The following is a 26,205-nucleotide window of genomic DNA, read 5'->3' as shown; positions in this document are numbered from 1 at the left end:
CAACTAGGAGCATCAGCCTCATTCTTGGTTCTTCTCAAGGCTTCCTGCAAGCCTTGCAGGTGGGTAGGCAGGGATCTGGAAGAAGCACCCTCACCCAAGAGTGGAGCTCCGGGCTCAGTGATTCTCAGCAAGCTGATGGCTCTCATTTTCAGCAGTAACCACCATGGTGCAGATTACACCTTGCCAAAGCCCACGAGGAGCCAGTCCAGTCCCACCTTACTGGCCAGGTCACGGCCTGGTTTGTCCCTGTCCTCCATCCCCACAAAAGGGTCACCTTCTCCCAATTTGCAGCAGAGGTACAGCAGGGCCATAAATAGAATGGGGATGGTGATAGTCAAAGACTGCAGGTCATAAGCCGTTTCCTTTCTGGGCCCACGTGGGAGCTTAGGGAAGCCATCCAGATGATGCAATGATGAGCTGAGGTGATGGTCAGGGGTCTGATCTGTCCTTCCACAGGAAGGTGGGAATGGAGGGAACGCATGTCTTCTAGAGAGTTAGACGCTAGGAAACTACAAAAGCAAGGTGTTAGCACTTCCTCCTGTTCTCCCCCTTGCTCTCCCTGAAGCAAGAACACAGTCTTTATAGGTCATGATGCTGTGCCAGGAAGGTGTGAATTCAAGCTCCACCATCTGAGCTGTGCCTCTGAGAATCCTTGGCCTCCAGCCACAGAAGGGATAGAGCTGCCCTCTTTTTGAGCATGGCTTGTATCAAATGTGGCCCAAGCATGTACCAGGTACCCCAAAACAGGATGGAGCCCTAATTCGGGCCTGAAGCCTCCTTTCAACTCCCTCCACCTCAAGGGCTGCTCACACCTGTTCATCCGCCATTGATTTAAAAAGTTGACTTTGAAGAAGCACAGGGATTTCCCAATACTTTGAAGCCCTATGCAAGCTTGTCCAACCTGTGGCCTGCGGATCGCAGGGAGACCGGGATGGCTTTTAATGTGGCCCGACGCAAACTGGTAAATTTTCTTAAAATATTATGAGATTTTTTTTGCAATTTGTTTTTAGGTCAACAGCTATTATTAGTGTTAGTGTATTTTATGTGTGGCCCAAGACAATTCTTCTTCCAGTGTAGCCCAGGGAAGCCAAAAGATTGAACATTCCTGCTACAGATGCAATACACAACGTGGTGCCCCATGGTACTCCTGAAACTTGCTACTCAGTCCTAAAACCAGCAGTGCCAGCATCCCCTGGAAGACAAGACCCCCAGGCGATGGGTGTGCACACTCAGATTTGAGAAGCACTGCCCTACCAGACCATTTTCTCTCTGCCCCAGTCAGAATTAGGCCGTGAGGCCGGGCGCGGTGGCTCAGGCCTGTAATCCCAGCACTTTGGGAGGCCAAGGCGGGTGGATCATGAGGTCAGGAGATCAAGACCATCCTGGCTAACACGGTGAAACCCCGTCTCTACTAAAAATAAAAAAAATTAGCCGGGCGTGGTGGCGGGCGCCTGTAGTCCCAGCTACTCGGGAGGCTGAGGCAGGAGAATGGCGTGAACCCGGGAGGTGGAGCTTGCAGTGAGTCGAGGTTGTGCCACTGCACTCCAGCCTGGGGGACAGAGCGAGACTCCGTTTGTAAGAAACAAAACAAAACAAAAACAGAATTAGGCCATGAGAGGGTAGAAAAGTGTCTTAAAGCTGAAATCTTTGAGTGGTGTGTGGTTTTACCAGTGTTTGCCTTTTCCTTGGGTTTAAGTTCCTGGAAAAGTGAAGAGTCTTTTAACATTTCATCTGTATACAGGACTGAGAATTGCTGTGGAGACACTTGGTTTGTTTAATCCATGCCTGGAGCCTGGAATCTGATTGTAACTTCTTCGTTCTCAAGGTTCTTTCGGGGGGGGCTCTGCTGTTTGAAGAATGTAATGTGAATGCCACTCAGTTGGAAAGCAAGTGAGGACTTGCTCATGATGAATTTATTCTTTTCAGGACCCTGAACTAATTAGCTCTCATCTTACAAAATGTCATGGCATCATATTTTAAATTCATTAGGAAACACCGCCTTACAGTAGCTCTGTTTCCTGCAAGACAGTGACCTGTCAGATAAACAATGTGTTCCTCTCACTTCTTGCAAAGGAAACAATTCTTTGTAAGCAAGCCAAGATTTACCAAAAATGCTGAAATTAACTGCTCAGGAAGGGGCATTTTTGTTTCTTTTCTTACATTTCTGTGTTTTAGACATAGTCTATTCTGTTTCTATGGCATGATTTCAACATTAACAGCAAACACTTAATCACCATTTTGTTTACAATGAAGTATAGGTTGACGAGTACTCCATTCATCATGATGAAGATTTCCAAACGCCTATTGTATATACATGCTTTGTTAGACCATTTTTTAAAAGAACTCAAAATGTATCTTTTAAAATACGGTATTTTCAAATTCCCCAGGTTACTCAGCTTTCTGTGTTACCATATAACTGAGGAAGTAAATAGGGCATTTTGCTTAACCAGCTTCAGTCTGATCTCTGTAGGGGTACAAAAAGGAAAAGAAAAGCCTTCTCTTAAAGAGTTTACAGTCTAAAGTAACATCCACAAGCCAGAGAAAATTGTATATTATGTTATGGTTGCTATCGCCTAAATTGAAGGTCAAAGAAAGGAGAAGCTATTGCTTGGTGTAGGAGCCTGGGAAGCCTGCATGCAGAATGTGTGGCTTAGAAATTTCCACATAAAGAAAGTCAGGCTTTTCAAGGAATGTGGGTGTGGTAATAAAAAAAAAAATCAGCCAGTACTTGTGTGCAAATAAACTACAAGATGCCTTTCCCAGCAGTTCTAATTTCAAATATCCTCTTTCTTTTATAGCTTAAATTTGTCACGAGGATGCCCTGCATGTGACAAATGGGAGCAGAGAGAAACTTGCAGGACACACCAGGACACACACCACATACACACAGCATGAGAAAGGCTAGAATTAGAACTTTAATAGTATAATAGATCTTCTGATTATCAATGTCATGCATATTTATTCCAAAATATTTGAAAACAGTGTGGAGAGTTGGGTAACTTTTGAGGGTGTGGAAGTAGGGTTATTACGTGAAGACTCTTCGAAAAGTCGTAAAGAAGCGATTTTATTCTAATATTGCTTATCAGACATAATTGCTGTAAGCATTTAGGACCACATTTTACCAGAATTTTTGGTGCATTTATTAATTACTAAAAATAGAACCATATGATAGACTCTCTGTGTAACCCAGGTTTTTAAAAAATAGCAATGTATTCTAGATATATTTCTATACCATTACTATAGATTTGTATGATAAAATTTTTAATATTTATATAGATTTTTAGAAGTAGAATTGCTGTTAAGGAAATGTATTTTTAGGGTTATATATAATATTCATGTTGTTCTCTAAAAATACATCAATTTACACCTCTACAAGCTGTATTTAAGAGTACATATTTTTACATACTTACCAGCACTGAGTATTATCAATATTTTTTAATTACTGCTGTGAACCCTTAAAACTAACTTCGGAGGTGGGAGGAGAGGGATAAAGGAAGCTACAATTCAGTCTGTTTAGTCTCTTGAAATTGCTTTGTCTTGCATCAATTTTCAATGCTATCACTTTGATGTACAGTATGAGAAGTTATCCTCTTTAGCACCATTCAGTATTCACTTGTGTTATCTACACTGTTCTTTGTGAGGTTTGACAAATGCACATGATGAAGAAAATGGAAATGATTCCCTTTGAGCTGTTCATGGCCTTTGCTTTAGTAAGCAAATAAAAGTTGAGAGTTTTTCAGCTTTTCCTTAAAAGGTTTCGAATGTCTTTATCTGCTTCAATACGAGAAAAATTTCAGCTCTTGCATGATGTATTTCTAGTGTAATTAGAAGAAACCTTTATGCTTGACTTGTAGGTCTCTTAATCCCGTCACCTGTGTGTTGCAGAATGAGCCTGCTTGACTCAGAGTTTCTAGATCCTGTGCAAGAGAGAAATTTGTATCAAACATGGGCCTCGACTCATAGAACTCACTATCTAGAATGGGAGCTATGAAGTATATGGGATACAGTATACTAATGATGAGCTTCATGATAGGTATGAATTCCAGCAAAAGACAGAGACGATTTGCCTTCACATTGTATCCTCTCTGAGGAATCCCAGTTTCTTTTTTGAATTCTCTTGGGCACCATGTTCACCAGGAAACCTCTGAGTTCCCAATCTGGGTTAGAGACCCTTTTAGGATGCTTCTGTTAGACTCTATGCATGTCTCTATCACAGTAAACAATCCCATTCTTTCTTGTATCTCTCTTCCTTGCTATACTGTGAGTAATATAGAGCAGGCAATAACACTCATTTTTACATTTCTGGGAAATGACACCTAGAACATAATTTTTGTTTTTTGTTTTGGAGACTGAATCTCCCTCTGTCACCCAGGCTGGAGTGCAGTGGGGCGATCTTGGCTCACTGCAATGTCTGCCTCCCAGGTTCAAGCGATTCTCGTGCCTCAGCCTCCTGAGTAGCTGGGATTACAGGCACCCACCAACACTCCCAGCTAATTTTTGTATTTCTAGTAGAGATGGGGTTTTGCTATGTAGGCCAAGCTAGTCTCAAACTCCTGATCTTAAGTGCTGGGATTACAGGCATGAGCCTCCGCACCCAGACACCTGGCACATGAAATTATTTAATAAATGTTATTGAAATGTATGTAATGAAGAGACAAAGGAAGTTCAGAAAGGGAACTGGTAGGTATCATTTTGATTCTGAGGCACCTGCAGCTTCCTGAAAAAGCCAACATTTAGGAAGCAATTATAAAGGTAGAGTGCAACTGAGAAGATGGTCTAGGGGCTCTGAATGTTGTGGCATGGAGAGTATTCACTTTCATCTGCAAGTGGGCTGCCTTGACTTGCCTCAGTAGACAGCAAACTAGATTGATGATTTAAGAGATAATAGTTTTAATTAATTTTTAAAAAGTGATGCAAATTTCAAAGACAAATTAATTCTAGAAGCCAGCCTTTATTTAAATGGGGCAGGGAGCTGGAACAATAAAATTTCCTTTAGAATTTTAAAACAAGTAATCTTCTAGATCATGGATGGCTTCTGATTATTTAAGGGATTGTCTCGCCCAGACCCCTTCCTGTCTCCCACATTATCTGCTCTCTTTACCATGCTTTTAGTCAACATTTTAAAAAGTAAATATATTAGTAATAGGCATTCAAGAAACATATGAAGCAATTTAGCTGTGAGGGGCTTCCCGAGGAAAGGAGAAGACCATATTATTTGATGAGGTTAAAATGCTTTTATAATACAGATATATAGTATGTAACTTATAAGAAAACAAGGAGTTACTTTTTAAGCTTATTTTTTATTTATTTTAATTGACAAAAATTGCATGTATTTATCATGTATATGTTGTTTTGAAATAGGAATACATTGTGGAATGGCTAAATAGAGCTCATTAACATAGGCATTACTTTACATACTTCTCTTTTTTGTGGTAAGAACATTTAAAATCTACTGTCAGCAATTTTCAAAAATGCAATACATTGTTACTAACTATAATCTCCATGCCTATTCTTCCTATCTAACTGAAATTTGTTATCCTTTAACCAGTTTATCCTCAACACCTGCCCCCAGCCGCTGATAACCACTCTTCTACCCTCAAAGAAGCAGCTCTTAATTATCCTGAGAAACACATTTCAGAGCAAGTCTGAAAGAATGGCGGTTAATATATTTGAATATAAAATAGAAGAGTTTCAACTCACCATACAATTTCTGTCGTCTTAATACAATCTATAAGGATATGATTATTCTTTATTTTTATTCTCAAGGTTTTCATAAACCTTCCTTGTAGAACCCTTTAGGAAAGAGTTACATCGTCAGTACTATCTTTAGCCTTATTATCTTCATTTTCAAATTGAGACTCAATTTTCTGGAGGTTATCTTTGGATTAGAACATTTTATTACAAAATCAGAAAAAAGACAGTCTTAGAGCTAGAAGGGATCTTGTGGCTTTCCTGAACAAATTGAATTGAAAGACAAATACCAGTCACACTGCTATGAAAAGAACATAAATTTCATAATCAAAAGACCTTGATTGGTGCCATAGTTCCGACATCTGCCTTGTGGATTTTCTCTCAAACAAAAATGGAATTAAAAGCAATAAATGCCTGAATTAAAGTAAAATATTTGATTAAATTAAATGTTTTAAATATTTTGATTGAGTAACTGTTGAAATAAATACTCTAATAGAATGTAGGCTCCATTAAAGCTAGAATTTTTCAGTTTTCCAGAGCCTAGAACCATGCCTGGAACATAGTAGGTGCTCTGTACTATACTCAATTGCTGTTTAAATGATTGAATCTGATAAATGAATAGTTTTGAAGAAATAAAACCTAGTTAGCACTAAAATAGTATTGAATATAATTCAATTTGAATAATTCAGAGTTAATATTTTAACTATTGTATATTCTGGTGTTATTAAAGTTTTTTGAATTTGAGGTGCCAGAAGGTTATTTTAGGGGTTCTACTTTTATGGATTGATGATAATAGGGGCTACTGGACTTTAACCTCTGCTTTAAAACTTTCAGAGACAAAGGGCTACTATGTATTTGTTTAAACTTAGAATTGTTACTAATGTTTAAACTTAGAATTGTTACTAATGTGAGACTATTTTCCTTGGATTCATAGGAGAAGACAAGGAAATATTATTTAATTATAAGTACCAATATTTTGGCAGTGAACTATCAAGTAAATTCACTCATTATTCTATCCAACTACTCATCTATTCATGATGGATCTGCACTGGAAGTTGGTACAACAGATGAACCAGGAAGTGTATGGTGTTTGGTGGTTCAATAAACTCTTCCTGTTTAATATTTATTGGGCATTCTCAACGTGTTAAGTAACCCATAGAATACAGATTAGATCACAGTTCTCACCTTCAAAAAATAAGACATAAGCGCCTCATAAAGTCTGTGTGGAATGAGGCAACTTGCCAAACCAAAAAAATAAAAAATAAAATTTGAAAATAATGACCAGTATTTTACTCTATCTTTTCTACCTTGATTCTTTCTTGCTCAGTCTGAAGGAATAAATCTGAAACAGAGCAGATGGGGCACATCCAGCCTGTGTTCAGTTACCAGGCCATTGAAGTAGACACATCAGTCTGCAAAGCTCTGTACTGAATTGCCTTTGTGGAAGGAAAGTTTGATTTGTGCTTTAAGAGGAAAAAATTCATCAGTTTTTAAAAGCTGTGATGCAAAGTTCAAAGGAAAGTTACTCTAGAATTTCAGCTGTATTTAATTAAGGCAGTGACCTGAGTCAGGAAAAACTATTCCTTTCAGAGTTTTAAAAACAATTAAGTTTCCTCTTTGTGAGCCAAGATGGCTGAATAGGAACAGCTCCGGTCTCCAGCTCCCAGCCTGAGCGACACAGAAGACGGGTGATTTCTGCATTTCTGCTTGAGGTACCGGTTTCATCTCACTAGGGAGTGCCAAACAGTGGGTGCAGGACAGTCGGTGAAGCGCACTATGCGCGAGCCGAAGCAGGACGAGGCATTGCCTCACTCGGGAAGCGCAAGGGGTCAAGGAGTTCCCTTTCCTAGTCAAAGAAAGGGGTAACAGACTGCACCTGGAATATCGGGTCAGTCCCATCCTAATACTGCGCTTTTCCAATGGGCCTGGAAAACGGCACACTAGGAGATTGTGTCCCGCACCTGGCTCAGAGGGTCCTATGCCCACGGAGTCTTGCTGATTGCTAGCACAGCAGTCTGAGATCACGCTGCAAGGCAGCAACGAGGCTGGGGGAGGGGCGCCCGCCATTGCCCAGGCTTGCTTAGGTAAACAAAGCAGCCAGGAAGCTCGAACTGGGTGGAGCCCACCACAGCTCAAGGAGGCCTGCCTGCCTCTGTAGGCTCCACCTCTGGGGGCAGGGCACAGACAAACAAAAAGTCAATAGGAACCTCCTCAGAATTAAATGTCCCTGTCTGACTGACAGCTTTGAAGAGAGTAGTGGTTCTCCCAGCACGCAGCTGGAGATCTGAGAACAGACAGACTGCCTCCTAAAGTGGGTCCCTCACCCCTGAGCAGCCTAACTGGGAGGCACCCCCCCAGTAGGGACAGACTGACACCTCAGTCGGCCGGGTTCTCCTCTGAGACAAAACTTCCAGAGGAACTATCAGACAGGTGAATTTGTGGTCTCATGAAAATCCGCTGTTCTGCAGCCACCGCTGCTGACACCCAGCCAAACAGGGTCTGGAGTGGACCTCTAGTAAACTCCAACAGACCTGCAGCTGAGGGTCCTGTCTGGTGGAAGGAAAACTAACAATCAGAAAGGACATCCACACCAAAAACCCATCTGTACATCACCATCATCAAAGACCAAAAGTAGATAAAACCACAAAGATGGGGAAAAAACAGAGCAGAAAAACTGGAAACTCTAAAAAGCAGAGCACCTCTCCTCCTCCAAAGGAACGCAGTTCCTCACCAGCAATGGAACAAAGCTGGATGGAGGATGACTTTGACGAGTTGAGAGAAGAAGGCTTCAGACGATCAAACTACTCTGAGCTACGGGAGGAAATTCAAAACAATAGCAAAGAAGTTAAAAACTTTGAAAACAAATTAGAAGAATGGATAACCAGAATAACCAATGGAGAGAAGGGCTTAAAGGAGCTGATGGAGCTGAAAGCCAAGTTTCGAGAACTACATGAAGATTGCAGAAGCCTCAGTAGCAGATGCGATCAACTGGAAGAAAGGGTATCGCTGATGGAAGATGAAATGAATGAAATGAAGCGAGAAGGGAAGTTTAGAGAAAAAAGAATAAAAAGAAATGAACAAAGCATCCAAGAAAGTTGGGACTACGTGAAAAGACCAAACCTACGTCTGATTGGTGTACCTGAAAATGACGGGGAGAATGGAACCAAGTTGGAAAACACTCTGCAAGATATTATTCAGGAGAACTTCCCCAATCTAGCAAGGCAGGCCAACATTCAGATTCAGGAAATACAGAGAACGCCACAAAGATACTCCTCGAGAAGAGCAACTCCAAGACACATAATTGTCAGATTCACCAAAGTTGAAATGAAGGAAAAAATGTTAAGGGCAGCCAGAGAGAAAGGTCAGGTTACCCACAAAGGGAAGCCCATCAGACTAACAGCTGATCTCTCGGCAGAAACTTTACAAGCCAGAAGAGAGTGGGGGCCGATATTCAACATTCTTAAAGAAAAGAATTTTCAACCCAGAATTTCATATCCAGCCAAACTAAGCTTCATAAGTGAAGGAGAAATAAAATACTTTACAGACAAGCAAACGCTGAGTGATTTTGTCACCACCAGGCCTGCCCTAAAAGAGCTCCTGAAGGAAGCACTAAACATGGAAAGGAACAACCGGTACCAGCCACTGCAAAAACATGCCAAATTGTAAAGACCATTGAGGCTAGGAAGAAACTGCATCAACTAATGAGCAAAATAACCAACTAACATCATAATGACAGGATCAGATCCACACATAACAATATTAACGTTAAATGTAAATGGGCTAAATGCTCCAATTAAAAGACACAGACTGGCAAACTGGTTAAGGAGTCAGGACCCATCAGTGTGCTGTATTCAGGAAACCCATCTCACGTGCAGAGACACACATAGACTCAAAATAAAGGGATGGAGGAAGATCTATCAAGCAAATGGAAAACAAAAAAAGGCAGCGGTTGCAATCCTAGTCTCTGATAAAATAGACTTTAAACCAACAAAGATCAAAAGAGACAAAGAAGGCCATTACATAATGGTAAAGGGATCACTTCAACAAGAAGAACTAACTATCCTAAATATATATGCACCCAACACAGGAGCACCCAGATTCATAAAGCAAGTCCTGAGTGACCTACAAAGGGACTTAAACTGCCACACAATAATAATGGGAGATTTTAACACCCCACTGTCAACATTAGACAGATCAACGAGACAGAAAGTTAACAAGGATATCCAGGAATTGAACTCAGCTCTGCACCAAGTGGACCTAATAGACATCTACAGAATTCTCCACCCCATATCAACAGAATATACATTTTTTTCAGCACCACACCACACCTATTCCAAAATTGACCACATAGTTGGAAGTAAAGCTCTCCTCAGCAAATGTAAAACAACAGAAATTATAACAAACTGTCTCTCAGACCACAGTGCAATCAAACTAGAACTCAGGATTAAGAAACTCACTCAAAACCGCTCAACTACGTGGAAACTGAACAACCTGCTCCTGAATGACTATTGGGTACATAATGAAATGAAGGCAGAAATAAAGATGTTCTTTGAAACCAACGAGAACACAGACACAACATACCAGAATCTCTGGGACACATTCAAAGCAGTGTGTAGAGGGAAATTTATAGCACTAAATGCCCACAAGAGAAAGCAGGAAAGATCCAAAATTGACACCCTAATATCACAATTAAAAGAACTAGAAAAGCAAGAGCAAACACATTCAAAAGCTAGCAGAAGCCAAGAAATAACTAAGATCAGAGCAGAACTGAAGGAAATAGAGACACAAAAAACCCTTCAAAAAATTAATGAATCCAGGAGCTGGTTTTTTGAAAAGATCAACAAAATTGATAGACCACTAGCAAGACTAATAAAGAAGAAAAGAGAGAAGAATCAAATAGACGCAATAAAAAATGGAAAAGGGGATATTACCACCCATCCCACAGAAATACAATCTACTATCAGAGAATACTACAAACACCTCTATGCAAATAAACTAGAAAACCTAGAAGAAATGGATAAATTCCTTGACAAATACACCCTCCCAAGACTAAACCAGGAAGAAGTTGAATCTCTGAATAGACCAATAACAGGTTCTGAAATTGTGGCAATAATCAATAGCTTGCCAACCAAAAAGAGTCCAGGACCTGATGGATTCACAGCTGAATTCTACCAGAGGTACAAGGAGGAACTGGTACCATTCCTTCTGAAACTATTCCAATCAATAGAAAAAGAGGGAATCCTCCCTAACACATTCTATGAAGCCGGCATCGTCCTGATACCAAAGCCTGGCAGAGACATAACCAAAAAAGAGAATTTCAGACCAATATCCTTGATGAACATTGATGCAAAAATCCTCAATAAAATACTGGCAAACCGAATCCAACAGCACATCAAAAAGCTTATCCACCATGATCAAGTGGGCTTCATCCCTGGGATGCAAGGCTGGTTCAACATACACAAATCAATAAATGTAATCCAGCATATAAACAGAACCAAAGACAAAAACCACATGATTATCTCAATAGATGCAGAAAAGGCCTTTGACAAAATTCAACAACCCTTCATGCTAAAAACTCTCAATAAATTAGGTATTGACGGGACGTATCTCAAAATAATAACAGCTATCTACGACAAACCCACAGCCAATATCATACTGAATGGGCAAAAACTGGAAGCATTCCCTCTGAAAACTGGCACAAGACAGGGATGCCCTCTCTCACCACTCCTATTCAACATAGTGCTGGAAGTTCTGGCCAGAGCAATCAGGCAGGAGAAGAAAATAAAGGGTATTCAATTAGGAAAAGAGGAAGTCAAATTGTCCCTGTTTGCAGATGACATGATTGTATATCTAGAAAACCCCATTGTCTCAGCCCAAAATCGCCTTAAGCTGATAAGTAACTTCAGCAAAGTCTCAGGATACAAAATCAATGTACAAAAATCACAAGCATTCTTGTACACCAAATACAGACAAACAGAGAGCCAAATCATGAGTGAACTCCCATTCACAATTGCTTCAAAGAGAATAAAATACCTAGGAATCCAACTTACAAGGGATGTGAAGGACCTTTTCAAGGAGAACTACAAACCACTGCTCAATGAAATAAAAGAGGATACAAACAAATGGAAGAACATTCCATGCTCATGGGTTGGAAGAATCAATATCGTGAAAATGGCCATACTGCCCAAGGTAATTTATAGATTCAATGCCATCCCCATCAAGCTACCAATGACTTTCTTCACAGAATTGGAAAAAACTACTTTAAAGTTCATATGGAACCAAAAAAGAGCCTGCATGGCCAAGTCAATCCTACACCAAAAGAACAAAGCTGGAGGCATCACGCTACCTGACTTCAAACTATACTACAAGACTACAGTAACCAAAACAGCATGGTACTGGTACCACAACAGAGACATAGATCAATGGAACAGAACAGAGCCCTCAGAAATGATGCCGCATATCTACAACTATCTGATCTTTGACAAACCTGACAAAAACAAGAAATGGGGAAAGGATTCCCTATTTAATAAATGGTGCTGGGAAAACTGGCTAGCCATATGTAGAAAGCTGAAACTGGATCCCTTCCTTACACCTTATACAAAAATTAATTCAAGATGGATTAAAGACTTAAATGTTAGACCTAAAACCATTAAAATCCTACAAGAAAACCTAGGCAATACCATTCAGGACATAGGCGTGGGCAAGGACTTCATGTCTAAAACACCAAAAGCAATGGCAACAAAAGCCAAAATTGACAAATGGGATCTAATTAAACTAAAGAGCTTCTGCACAGCAAAAGAAACTATCATCAGAGTGAACAGGCAGCCTACAGAATGGGAGAAAATTTTTGCAACCTACTCATCTGACAAAGGGCTAATATCCAGAATCTACAATGAACTCAAACAAATTTACAAGAAAGAAACAAACAACCCCATCAAAAAGTGGGCAAAGGACATGAACAGACACTTCTCAAAAGAAGACATTTATGCAGCCAAAAAACACATGAAGAAATGCTCATCATCACTGGCCATCAGAGAAATGCAAATCAAAATCACAGTGAGATACCATCTCACACCAGTTAGAATGGCCATCATTAAAAAATCAGGAAACAACAGGTGCTGGAGAGGATGTGGAGAAATAGGAACACTTTTACACTGTTGGTGGGACTGTAAACTAGTTCAACCATTGTGGAAGTCAGTGTGGCGATTCCTCAGGGATCTAGAAATAGAAATACCATTTGACCCAGCCATCCCTTTACTGGGTATATACCCAAAGGACTATAAATCATGCTGCTATAAAGACACATGCACACGTATGTTTATTGCGGCACTATTCACAATAGCAAAGAGTTGGAACCAACCCAAATGTCCAACAACGATAGACTGGATTAAGAAAATGTGGCACATATACACCATGGAATACTATGCAGTCATAAAAAATGATGAGTTCGTGTCCTTTGTAGGGACATAGATGAAACTGGAAAACATCATTCTCAGTAAACTATCGCAAGGACAAAAAACCAAACACCGCATATTCTCACTCATAGGTGGGAATTGAACAATGAGAACTCATGGACACAGGAAGGGGAACATCACACTCTGGGGACTGTTGCGGGGTTGGGGGAGGGGGGAGGGACAGCATTAGGAGATATACCTAATGCTAAATGACGAGTTAATGGGTGCAGGAAATCAACATGGCACATGGATACATATGTAACTAACCTGCACATTGTGCACATGTACCCTAAAACCTGAAGTATAATAAAAAAAAAAATTAAGTTTCTAAATAATCAATTAGAAATCAAGGCCATATTAAATAGGGTGGTCTTCTATGGTAAGAAGAGACCTGCGTCAGGTGACCTCCCCACTACCCTTGAAGACAGCTCCCTAAAAACAAATATATTTGTAATAGGAATTTGAACTTACCCTGTGATCAATAAGGAACCATTGCTAGCTTTGGTCACAAGTTTATCTACATCTTATTATTCAAAAAAAATCTACTAGGCACTTAAAATGAGGCTAGTCCAAATTGAGATGTGCTGTAAGGACAGAATACACACAAGATTTTGAAGACTTAGTGTCAAAAAAGAATGCAATTATCTTATTATAATGTTTATATTGATCACTACTTATAATTGGCTACATTGGGTTGAAACATATTTTAAAATTAATTCTACATATTTCATTTTACCTTATTTAATGTGGCTACTAAAGAAATTGTAATTGCATAATGTGGCTCACATTCTATTTCTATTGGAAACCAATATTGAATGTTGAGAGAAATTTTTTCTGTTGCCCTGAAGTTGGCTTCTCGGATCTCTAGATGAGGACAAGAAGTGCTCATTGGCTCCACATTCCAAAGAGAGCAGCCAGCGATTTGGTTACCAACTCTCTAAACTAAGAGGTAAGGAGCTATTCCGTCTACCATCCCAAATTCAACAAAACAATAACTTTTCTGGACAATGTTTGTGGAGAGAGGCTTTCCTGCTCACCTGTCTGTGTTCACATTCTATCCACCACCATGCCCAGTGATGACGCCTGAAGGTTAGGGATCAGGAACAAGAGCTTGAGGATCCCTGCAAGAGGTGAAGCTATGCATTTTGGTTCCATCCCTGGCTAAATGCTTGATCAGCTGCAAAGTCTGGGGACCACACTGCATGAAATTGCAGTGGAGAGTGTGATGAGAGAATTACTGGGAATGCTTGATGTGTGTACCTTGTAGGTGGCTATTGAACTGGAACTTGGAGACAGGTCCTTTCTTCTAGTCTAGGAATATATGAAGGCAGGTGATTTGCTGTAATAGTTTTGCTATAATAGTTTGGTAATTTGCCTGTGAATAAAAGCCAAAGGGAGGGAGAGGAATCATCACACCAAGTCCTGTGGCCCTCAGGGAAAAAAGAAGAGGACCACTTTGACTCCCATGGCTCCCTGTGAAGGGGTATTGAGACTAGGGAGCAGAGGCTGCAGGGTTGTTCAGGCACCCTGGCTAAATGAAGGAACATTTCACCTCGCCAAGAATGCCATCCACAGGGCTGCGTGCATGTGTGTGTGCATGTTGGGGGCGGCAGGGGGAGTACAGACGAAGTGAAGGTAAAGCCTGTGATGTGATAATTGAGTGTTTTCTTTGTAATATGAGGTACTTATCATTGGTCCTTACCTATAAACCCTAGTTCCAAGCACCTGGAAAGATCCACTTAACATTTTACTAAATCCTCACCTGGGTCTCTGCCCTACTCAAATGCTATTAATGGCATGCCATTGTCTGCAAGACAAAATCCTAACTTCTCAGAAGGTGATAGTCATGGCATTTGCTCCTTACATACCTTTCTAGCTTTTCTCATCTGTTAATCCCACTCTTTCTGTGTTTCATCAGATAGAATAACCTTGAACCACCCACCTTTGCCTGAAATCATGCTTCCACTCATTCAGCAAATACATATTTATTACATCTTATGTATCAGGCATTCTTCTAGGCATTAAATGCATAGAAGGTCAATCAGACATTCTTCCTCCTATCACCAAGCTTATAGTCTAATGAATAGGATCTCTTGGTAAATTCTGTCCTTGAATCTTGAATATGCTTCCTTTCCTCTTTCACCACAGATTAAATGTTACCTCCACCACGAAGCCTTTCTGCAGGTAGAATAAATGCTCTCTGGCTCTGTACTTTGTGTTTACTGTTGTCACTATTATTTGATTATCTCCCCACCTACCTGGAGATCTCAACAACAGGAGCTGTGCCCCATCTATCTTTGTATTCACAACACCTGGTACATTATGGGTTCTTAAAAAATGAACACTGAAATGCCTCAACCTCATTGTCTTTTGTGTAATTCTGTCTTTATTTCTTATTTTTGTATTTTCTCTGAGGTTATATAACATCCAGAGCTTAGCAAGCCAAGTTTAGTTCAGAACAGTTACACAATCCAAATATGTTTTAAAGAAGCCTATTCCAAGCAGCATTGGTTAGATGATTTAACATATTTCTTCCTGTATCTAAACAATGAAGTCATTTCTGTTTTTTGGGCAAAAAGTAAAGTACATAACTCCCCAAATTATTCTCAAAATGAAGGATAAACAGCTGCTATCATTTTGAAAATTAAAAAAAACTATTTTGACCATCAGGGGCTCATTTTAATGCGTACAAAAATAGTGCTATATATAGTTAACACAGACTTGCATGTTGCTAAGTTATAATCACTGAGTCACTGATTAAGAAGGAGCTTACATCTGGGACTTGTCTTGAAAACAAGATTTTTTTGCCATCAAAATGGTTATTTTCTTTTCTTTAGTATCTGATAAAAACTAAAGTAATACAAGGTTCAAAATGGAAACCTGTGACACTTTCAAAGCTAGTAGTTGAACTTTATTGATCTGCTCTATTCGTAGGACTAAAATAAATAAGTACGTAATTGATTAGAGTTCCACACAAGCTCAGAATTTACAAGACATGGAAACAGCAGAATAATCCTAAGCATCTGAAAATGTCAAAGGAATCAGAGTCTCAGCCTCCCATAGTATCTGGCAGCCCACGATAGTATGGGGACAATAGAAGCAGCAGGTGATGAGCATGAAGCAGACAGGCTGGGACTGTGAGGAGAAAATCATGCAATGAGGCAGCAGAAATCTGTATATAAAATCTATCAAGTACCAACCGAATGATGGCCAAGTCAGCAGATGACAGCATTAATGGATTAGACATAAGGCCAAATACTGTACACACACACACACACACACACACCCCTCTGCTCTGTATGTGCCTCCTGGTTTTCAGATGCAACTGCAGAAAAAATATCAGGGAATGAATCCTGAAATAAATGAGATTTATTTTTACCACCTGGTGCAATGGGCTTGAAATATAAATCGAGTTGACTTATGGAAAAAAATTACGTTTCTTGCATTCTTGAGTTTAGGAGCTGCTATGCAAATATGTTGCACTATATCCCTGTTTATTTGTGTTTATTTCTCAAAAATATAGTTCTAGAAGTGAAATTGCTGGGTCACATTTTGGTGGGTACTACCAAATTGCTCTCCAAAATTATGTATATGTTTATTTTTCTGCTAACAGTATATAGGCCTTCCCTTTGCCTGATGCCTTCACTAGTGCCAGTCATTAGCTTCGAATGTTCATTTATCTAAAATATTCCCTTTCATTTACTTCCTCAGAAATACTCTTTTGGTTTACTGCCAGAAAAGCTTGTCCAACAATAATTACATTTAGCTTAGTTACATTTAAATCCAATGTCATCAATTTATTTTTGTCATCTATTTCCTTTCCTTTGAGGAGACGTGGAATAGAAGTGGAAAACAGAGGACTAATAGTTATTAGGCGGATACTTGGAATTGGGAACGTTGCAGATAGTGTTTCTAATCCTAGTAACATTATGCCAGTGATTCTCAATGTGTGGTCTCTAAACAAGCAGCATCTGCCATCACCTGAGACCTTTTTAGAAATGCCAATTATTGGGCCACGTCATAGACCCATTGAATCAGAAATTCTGTGGAGGGCCCAGCAGTCTACTTGTATTTATTTATTTATTTATTTATTGAGACAGAGTCTCACTCTGTCACCCAGGCTGGAGTGCAGTGGTGTGATCTTGCCTCACTGCAACTACCACCTCCCAGGTTCAAGTGATTCTCCTGCCTCAGCCTCCCAAGTAGCTGGGATTACAGGAGCCTGCCACCATGCCCAGCTAATTTTTGTAGTTTTAGTAGAGATGGGGTTTCACCATACTGTCCAGGCTGTTCTCGAACTCCTGACCTTGTGATCTGCCCACCTCGGCCTCCCAAAGTGCTGGGATTACAGGCATGAGCCACTGCACCTGGCCTGCTTTCTCTTTTTACATGACCTCCAGGTAATAATGCCAACGTACCCTAGAATTTGAGAACCACTGAATTATACCCATTTTATAGATGGTGAACTGAACAGAGAAGTAAGCAGCTTGCTCAGGTCATCAGCCATAGAGTTTGGCCTGACTTCAAAGTCAGCACAACGCTTTCTTCTTGTGTGCAAGCAAATTTTATTAGGAAATAATATGTCCAATGTAAGATTTGCTCCTGGGGGACAACAATATAGTAAAGTGTGACTATAGAACTCTGAGAAAACCAAGAAGCAGAAAAATCTGTAGTTATCCAGCAGGTTACTGACTGAGAATGCCAGGTTCCCAAAACTGGGAGAGACAGACGTTGCTGATGTATCAGCCTGAAATTGGGCCTGAAATGAACCTTGGGTCTATTAATCCTTTCATTCTCACAAAGAGGGCAGAAATGTGGAAAACAGACAGTATGCAGGGATAGGCCCATTATTTATGGATTAGAATTACTGTAGTACTGAAAACGTAGTAAAAGAATCAAATTTGAAAGAAGACAAATGTATTATATGCTAAAATTAGAGCATCTTTGTCAGAGATATTTATTAGTCAGTGAAATTTTTTGTTTATTTTGTCAGAAAGGAGAAAATACTGAAGGGTTTGTGGTAAAACATTTGGATCACAGAAGTGTATGAGAAAAAGAGAACAAAGGGCTCTCATTTTGGCAGAGGAGAGAGTACCGTGTGACTCGTTGTTAAGTATATAAAAATAAATTCTTGAGTTGCAGATTCGCCGTATCTCCTTTTGTGTACTCAGGCTGTATATAGGAATAACTGGCCACTGCTCGTTTGATTCAAGAATGTAACCTTGAAAATATGGCCCAATGCATGGATCCCAAAATTCAAGGGCCCTTTGAATCTGGAAGTAAGGCAAAGACAACTTTGACTTTTTGTGATGTTCCCAAATGGCCAAAAGGGACTCCTGAGTTGAACTTCAGCAAAATGCAGTACTTTGCTTTTTCTGCTGAACCATATAACAACTGGAAAAAAAATGTGATCAATTTAGCAGAAAGGATTGTGGACAGTAGTGTGTAATGCAGCAGTTCTCAAGCTTTAGTGTGCAAAAGAATCACCTAGAGGGCTTGTTAAACACAGGTTACCGGGCAAACTCCCAGAGAGTCTAATTTACGAAGTCTGAGGTGGTGCCTGAGAATTTGCTTTTCTCTAACAAGCTCCCAGGTGATGCCGATACTCTTAAGTACCACTCGTGAAGGGAAAATTGTTTTGATTTGGAAATCAGAACACGTATGTCCTTCTGCAAATCCTAACATATGATACCAAGTGCCTTTGGACAAAATCACTTAACCTTTCTGATTTGTGATTTCTCCTTTGTCAATTATGGCTGATGATAGTAACACCAACGTAGTGAGGTTGTCAGAATTGTTGGGAAAGCCAAATGAGTTGGTACAGGAGTGTTTGTGAATCCTGGTTAATAATGTTTCCTCTCCTTTACTTTTATAGTTAAAAACAAAACTCCTTCATCCACAAGTGTATCTCCAGATGGTTCTGCCTTGCTTTTCTTGGGGCTGATGTAAGTCCAAGTAGATAAGCAGTCTATCACAATGATAAATTGGAAATACTGGTAGACAACGTTAGTGGCCTACACAATAGCCACCTCTTCCCCATGTTTCTTGCTAACACAACATTAATTTTGTGGAAGAATGAGGTAGTTTTGTGCTCAAACATAGAGTCCCTTGCCTAGCCCAGGCCCATGACTCGTGATTGGTCTATGCCTATCTTGGTAACCTTGGCTTTTTCTCATGTGAATAATGATGAGAGGACCAAATTCATACATTCAGTAAATATTTATTTAATATCAAACACTGTTCTTTGTGTAGATGAACAAGAGTTACTAACAGTCTGGAATGGTAGGCCCACATTAAATAATTAATAACTCAAATAATTTCTCCTATGAAGAAAAAGCAGTCTGTGCAGTAATACTAAGTAATTGGAATCGTAACCTGCTCTGGGATAGAAGAGTGGAAATGGATCTCCAGGAAACATTTAAGTGGTACTTATGCTAAGAATAAGGATGGATGGGAACAAAAATATTTTAAGCTTGTACAAAAGCTGTGAGATGAGAATAAGCCTTGTGTATTATGCAAATTGGAGAGATAAAGTGCAGTCAGGTCACAAAAGGTTATGTACAGGATTTAGCCAAAGAGAAAAGTGAAAAATCACTAAAAGATTTTAGCCGGTAGCCATTAGAGCACATTGGGATTGAAAAAAAATTACTCTAGCTGCCTGGGAAGAATGAATTGAAACTGGACCAGGTGGGGATGTGTGAAACCCATTAACAGACACAATAACAAGAGGTGGTTGCAACTTGGACTAGAGCTGCTCTGTCCAATATTGTAGACACTAGCTACCTGTGGCTACTGAGTCCTTAAAATGTGTCCTGTCCAAATAAAGTTGTGCTTTAAGTATAAAATACATACCAGATTCCAAAGATTTAGTAAGAAAAAAGTAAAATATCTAATTACTAACTTTTTTCATTGATGACATGTTAAAATGACAATATTTTGGATATACTGATAATAAGATGTTAAATTTGATTTTACCTGCTTTTCACTTTTTAAAATGTAATTATTGGAAACTTTAAGATTATATGTGCTACTCTCATGTATGGATTGCATGGTATTTATTGGACAATGTTGATCTAGAGTTTGACAATACAGATGGAAGGACGTAGGCACATTTTAAAAGGGTTAAGGACACTAAGACTAAATTGACTAACTTGATGATTTATTGTGAAATACAGGACCATCAAGGATAATATGTCTAATTCTCTGTAAAAAGTTGAATGATAGATCATTTCTTGATATAGTGAAAGCAGAGCTAGGTTGAAGAGAATATGAAAGCTAATGTGTTCTTGTTTCATCATATTGAGTTTGATATTCTTCAGAAAAGCTATCTGAGCAGTATATGAGAATTTAGGAGTTGGCCAAAGATGGTAGATAAAGCCATGGCAGTGGTTGAGTTCAAGAGGAAAATGACAATTTAAAGACAAGAGAAGGAGCTCATGAAGGAGCAGACAGAGGGTAGTAAGCAAACTAGGAAGAGGAATGTGTTATCAGAAGAACAGGAAAGAGATACCATCATAGCAAAGGCTATTGAGACAAAAGCAATAAAATGCGGATAATTATTGTAAGTGAAATTTAGTAATGGACACATGGTAGTTCATTACCACTCTTCTCTCTATGTTTGTGCATATTAAAATTCCTATAACATGAAGTTGCTGTTGAATTTTCTAGAGACTTAAAAAGATAGGGGCTGAAACATGTTCTTTGGGAAAAATTAAATGAAATCACCCATAAATTTCTATCAGCTTCACATTGTATACATTTACAGCTCAATTAATTAAATAATACAATAGATGTAAATCTTAAGACTCAAGGAGGCTTATCTAATAAAATATACGTTATATATATTCATTGTGCTATGGCAGTAACTGTTTTTTTCATGTAATTTGAGAAGGGTAAATGTAAGAAATGCAAGTACTCATTATACATAGATGAGCAAGAGGATAAGAATAAGTTATGATCATGTTGAATTTTTATTCATTTTCACTGACCCAAGGAGGAATAAGACATGTAGACATAAAACTGACATTTTAATAACTTGGATAATAACATGCAGAAGCTTAAATCAAAAATAATACATTCCAGTCTCATGGTTTCCTATTAAGATTTTAGCCAGCGAAGAGTAAGAATTGGCTAATTCTTTGTGCATGGTATCAAGTAATTATTTTGCTTATAAATTCAAATTCCTGGAATTGTAAGTAAAATAATTTTAAATGACAGGAATTAATATATCATGTCCCAGTATGCTTTTCTTCTCTAGGCTTAAGTAGATTAGGATTTTTAAGAGAGTAAAAATAAGAAAAAACCAACAGCTCCTCTTAGATTGCATTGAAATTTTTAATACAATGTAAATGCTAGGAAAACTTATTCTTAAGATCTGTTTAAAATGTACTAGAAATATATTTTTGTGGAAAAATAAATTCTTTTATTTGAGTTTGGAAAGAGAATAGAACATCTATAAACAATATCCAAAATATATAAGAAACTAAAACTACTGTATAACAACAAAAAACAAATAACCCAATTAAAAAATGAGCAAAAGACCTGAATAGACATTTCTTAAAAGAAGACAAATGGCCAAGAGATATATGAAAAAATGCTCAACATCACTAATCATCAGGAAAATGCAAATCAAAATTACAATGAGATAACATCTCACTCCAATCAGAATGGTTACTATCAAAAACTCAAATGATAACAAGTGTTGATGAGGTTCTGGAAAAAAGAGAACCCTTACACACTGCTGGTGGGAATGTAAATTAGTACGTCCATTATAAAAAAAACAGTATGGGCCGGGTGCAGTGGCTCACGCCTGTGGTCCCAGCACTTTGGGAGGCTGAGACGGGAGGATAACAAGGTCAGGAGATCGAGACCATCCTGGCTAACACGGTGAAACCCCTACTAAAAATACAAAAAAAAATTAGCCAGGTGTAGTGATGGGCACCTGTAGTCCCAGCTACTTGGGAGGCTGAGGCAGGAGAATGGCATGGACCCGGGAGGCGGAGATTGCAGTGAGCCGAGATCACGACACTGCACTCCAGCCTGAGTGACAAAGCGAGACTCTGTCTCACAAAAAAAAAAAAAAGGAAAAAAAACAGTATGATGATTTCCTATAAAAATTAAAAATAGTACATCCATGTGATCTGGCTATCCCAGCATTCCTTTGGGTATGTATACAAAGCGTGGGGGGGAAATGTACATTCAAGGGATATCTGCCTCTGTTTATTGCAGCACTATTCACAATAGCCAAGATATGGAATCAACCTAAATATTTATCAACAGATGAAGAAAGAAAATGTGGCATAATACAAAATGGAATACTATTCAGCCACAAAAATGAATGAAATCCTGTCATTTGTGGCAGCGTGGATAAACCTGGGGGATATTAAGTAGAGTAAAATAAGCCAAGCAAATACCATATGATCACATTCACAAGCAGAATATAAAAAGTTGTTCTCATAAAAGTAGAGGTAGAATAGTGGTTACCAGAGGATGTGGACGGTTAGGAGGCGGGAGATGGTGAAAAACTGGTCAAAGGGTATGAAGCCTCAGTTAGATCGAAATAAGTTCTGTTTTTTATTGAATAGTAGAATGACTTACAGTTAATAATAATGTATTGTATATTTCAAAATAGTTATGAGAAGTTTTGTTTTTGTATGTTTGTTTTGCTTGCTTGTTTGTTTTTTGGGAGACAGGATCTTGCTCTGTTGTCCAGGCTGGAGTGCAGTGATGTGATCATAGCTCACTGCAACCTTGAACTTCTGGGCTCAAGCAATCCTCCTGCCTCTGCCTCTGGAGTAGCAGTAACAGGGACTACAGGCATGTGCCACCATGCCCAGCCCAGTCTTTTTTTTTTTTTTTTTTTAGAGACAAAGTCTTACTTTGTTGACCAGACTGGTCTCAAACTCCTTGCCTGGTCTTGAACTTCTGGCCTCAAGTGACTCTGCCTTGACCTCCTAAAGTGCTGGAGTTACAGGCATGAGCCACCGTGCCCAACCTAGAAGAGAGGTTTTATAATGTTCTCGTGACAAAGAAATAATAAATGTTTAAGATGATAGGTATGCTAATTACCCTGTTTTATTACACAATGAATACATGTACAGAAACATGTTATACCTTATAAATATATACAATTATCATGTGTCAGTCTTAAATATTTTTAAAGTTAAATATTGAAAAAAATTTAATGTATTTTAGGCTCTCTGGATTATTCAATAAATGCCCTTGAAACAGCTGATCAACTATTTGTAATAATTCGTAATAAAAATGGAATTTGATTTCTAGAACCATATGTCCAAATATTCTAAAATAAACTCCATATGGGCTGAATATCCAAATGCAAAATGAAACAGAAATGCTAAAGATTGTATAAGTGATTATACATATTCAGCAGAAAACATAAAGAAAAATATTGATAGATTTAATTTTTTTTAATTCAGGACATCAAAAACATCCTAAACTAAATTTAAAGGCAAACCAGAACCCAGAAGAAATTTTCACAATACATAAGAAAAGGCTGATATAATTCATATAAGAATCCTGAAGAACTATAGGGAAAAAAGATAAAGAGCTAGTTAAGATACAGGGGAAGGCATGAAAGAGAAATTTCCAAAAATGAAATGAGTAAATCTATTTCATATAACTAGCAAAGATTTTTTTAAATAATAGATGCTACTCTGAAGCATGGGGTCTCTCATATTCTGCTGGTAGAATTTAATATAATCTTTTTGGATTATGTTATTTGAAATTTAGCAATTTCAAAACGTACTTTAAACCTAAAAAACTATATAAAGTTTTTGACCCAGAAAGTTTACTTTATAGATTATATTTCAAGAAATTCTAGGAAAGAAGGATTGATTGAATAAAACATGTTACAGATGTACAATGAAATTTCATTTGGGAAATACGTGAAGATAAATGGTTAATATTATGAAAATATTCTTAGAATACAATTTTTAAATATGGTAAGAGGAAGTATCATCTCGTTTTCCCCCATATAACTGTAAAATACACAAAAAAATATAAAAGTGGTTATTTCTGAGTAGCAAAATGATAATTTTTTTCTCCTTTTGGCTTTTCAGAATTTTGCATTTTTTTCTCATTTCTACTTTTAAAAATTTACCTTAAAAATTGTGAAATAATTCAAAAATACAGAAACTTATAAAATATAATATGAGAAATATCCCAGAATGGAAAACTCAATAGTGCCCAATATCAACAACATTTACTATGTTGATTTCAAGATTTTTTCTTTCCTTTTTTATTGGTTATTTTTCAAAATTAAAAGAGTACAGTAAGATTTGCACTTCATAAGGAAGTAAGAGAATCAGTCGTTACTTTCTTACCTTAACTTAAAAAATGTTAAATTATAGGAAGCAATCATTTTCTGACATTGGACTAAGATAGTTAGTACTGTGATTCTTTAGAAAAGGCAAACAAAGCAGGTGAATACTAGAATCACCTGTACTTTCTGCCTGGAGATAATTGTTGGACTGCAAGACAGACACATTTGACATATTCTCCCTTGAATACCCTTTCTTGATTCCATTTCTAGTCTTTTTTCTCCACCTTCACTCTCCTGGATTTTTTTTAATTTAATCAATCCACACAGTTTTAAAAATACTTTTACTATCTATACATTTGGGGCTGCCATAACAAAGTACCATAGATTAGGTGGCTTATAAACAGCAAGAATTTATTTCTTACAGTTTGAGAGGCTAGAAGTCCAAGATAAGAAGAGTCGCTTCTGGTGAAGGCCCTCTTCCAGGTTGCAGACTTCCATATTCTTGTTGTATCTTTATGTGGTAGAAAGAAAGTAAGCTCTCTGGGGCTCCTTCTATAAGAGCATTTATCCTATTAATGAGGGTTCCCTCTTCATGACCTAATCACCTCCCAAAGTCCCCACCTTTTAATATCATCACACTCGGAGTTAAAATTTAAACATATGAGTGGGCAGAGGAACACAAACAGTCTATAAAAGTACTTCTATAAAAATAGTATCACACCCTCTAGATAGATCAATAGATGATAGATAGATAGATGATAGATAGATAGATAGATAGATAGATAGATAGATAGATAGATATACACACACCACCTAATCTATGGTACTTTGTTATGGCAGCACCAATGAAGAAATAATGCATAGATAGTAAAAGTATTTTTAAAACCTATATATATATATATTTTTTTTTTTTGCTCAATACTATTTTTGAGATTTTATTCATATTAATCCCTGAAACTTTAGTTTACTCTGTTTAACTAATACAGTGTTCTATTGTGCAAATCTATGATAATTATTCATTCATCTCTGTTTTGATGGACATTTAGTTCATATTTTATACAGTGAGTCAATATTTCTTTTAAAAAATAACAAACATTATTGGGTTGGTGATGAAAAAATATTAAATGAAGGGATTCAATATATTTGAATATATTTGACTGCAGTAGCTTACAGGAATTATCTGACTTTGCCATCAAAATGCAAATATTCATTGATAAGTTCTGTTTATATAGATATAAACTCTTTATAACTCATAACTTAAAATTCTTTTGTCTCCCATTTTTAAACACCCTTTACTATATAAAAGACTAAAAAGAATTTAAAAGAAAAAACGGAAACCTATTTTTACCTGTTTGTAATGGAAGTTTCCTAGGTAATCACATATCCAGCAAAAAGAGACAGTTTTAGCCTTGTTTAAAGGTCAACTGATTATTAATGTGCAATTCACCATTAAGTTGACATAAAGTTACTTATTTTTTTGAACCCAAATTTGGGAATCATGCTCATCCCTCTATCCCAGGGGTCTAGCAAATAATGGACAGCCAGTAAATATTTGTGGAATAAATTGATGTTGAATGTATTGATTTTTGGCTTTGAGAGAAAGTCTGGGAGAGGGCATATTGGTGTCAAATGTGGACATTTCAGACTGTTTTATAATGAAATTTCAGAGTGTTTTATAATGAAAATTTTGGGCAGATTACATTCTTTAAATGGGTATTATCCTAGAAAATCTGAGACTTGGTTTTGGTAAATTATAATAGATTCTTGTCTGCCTTGATG

This window comes from Symphalangus syndactylus, chromosome 17, assembly GCF_028878055.3.
Source record: "Symphalangus syndactylus isolate Jambi chromosome 17, NHGRI_mSymSyn1-v2.1_pri, whole genome shotgun sequence".
NCBI lineage: Eukaryota > Metazoa > Chordata > Mammalia > Primates > Hylobatidae > Symphalangus > Symphalangus syndactylus.
Note: the sequence above shows the minus strand (reverse complement) of the source record.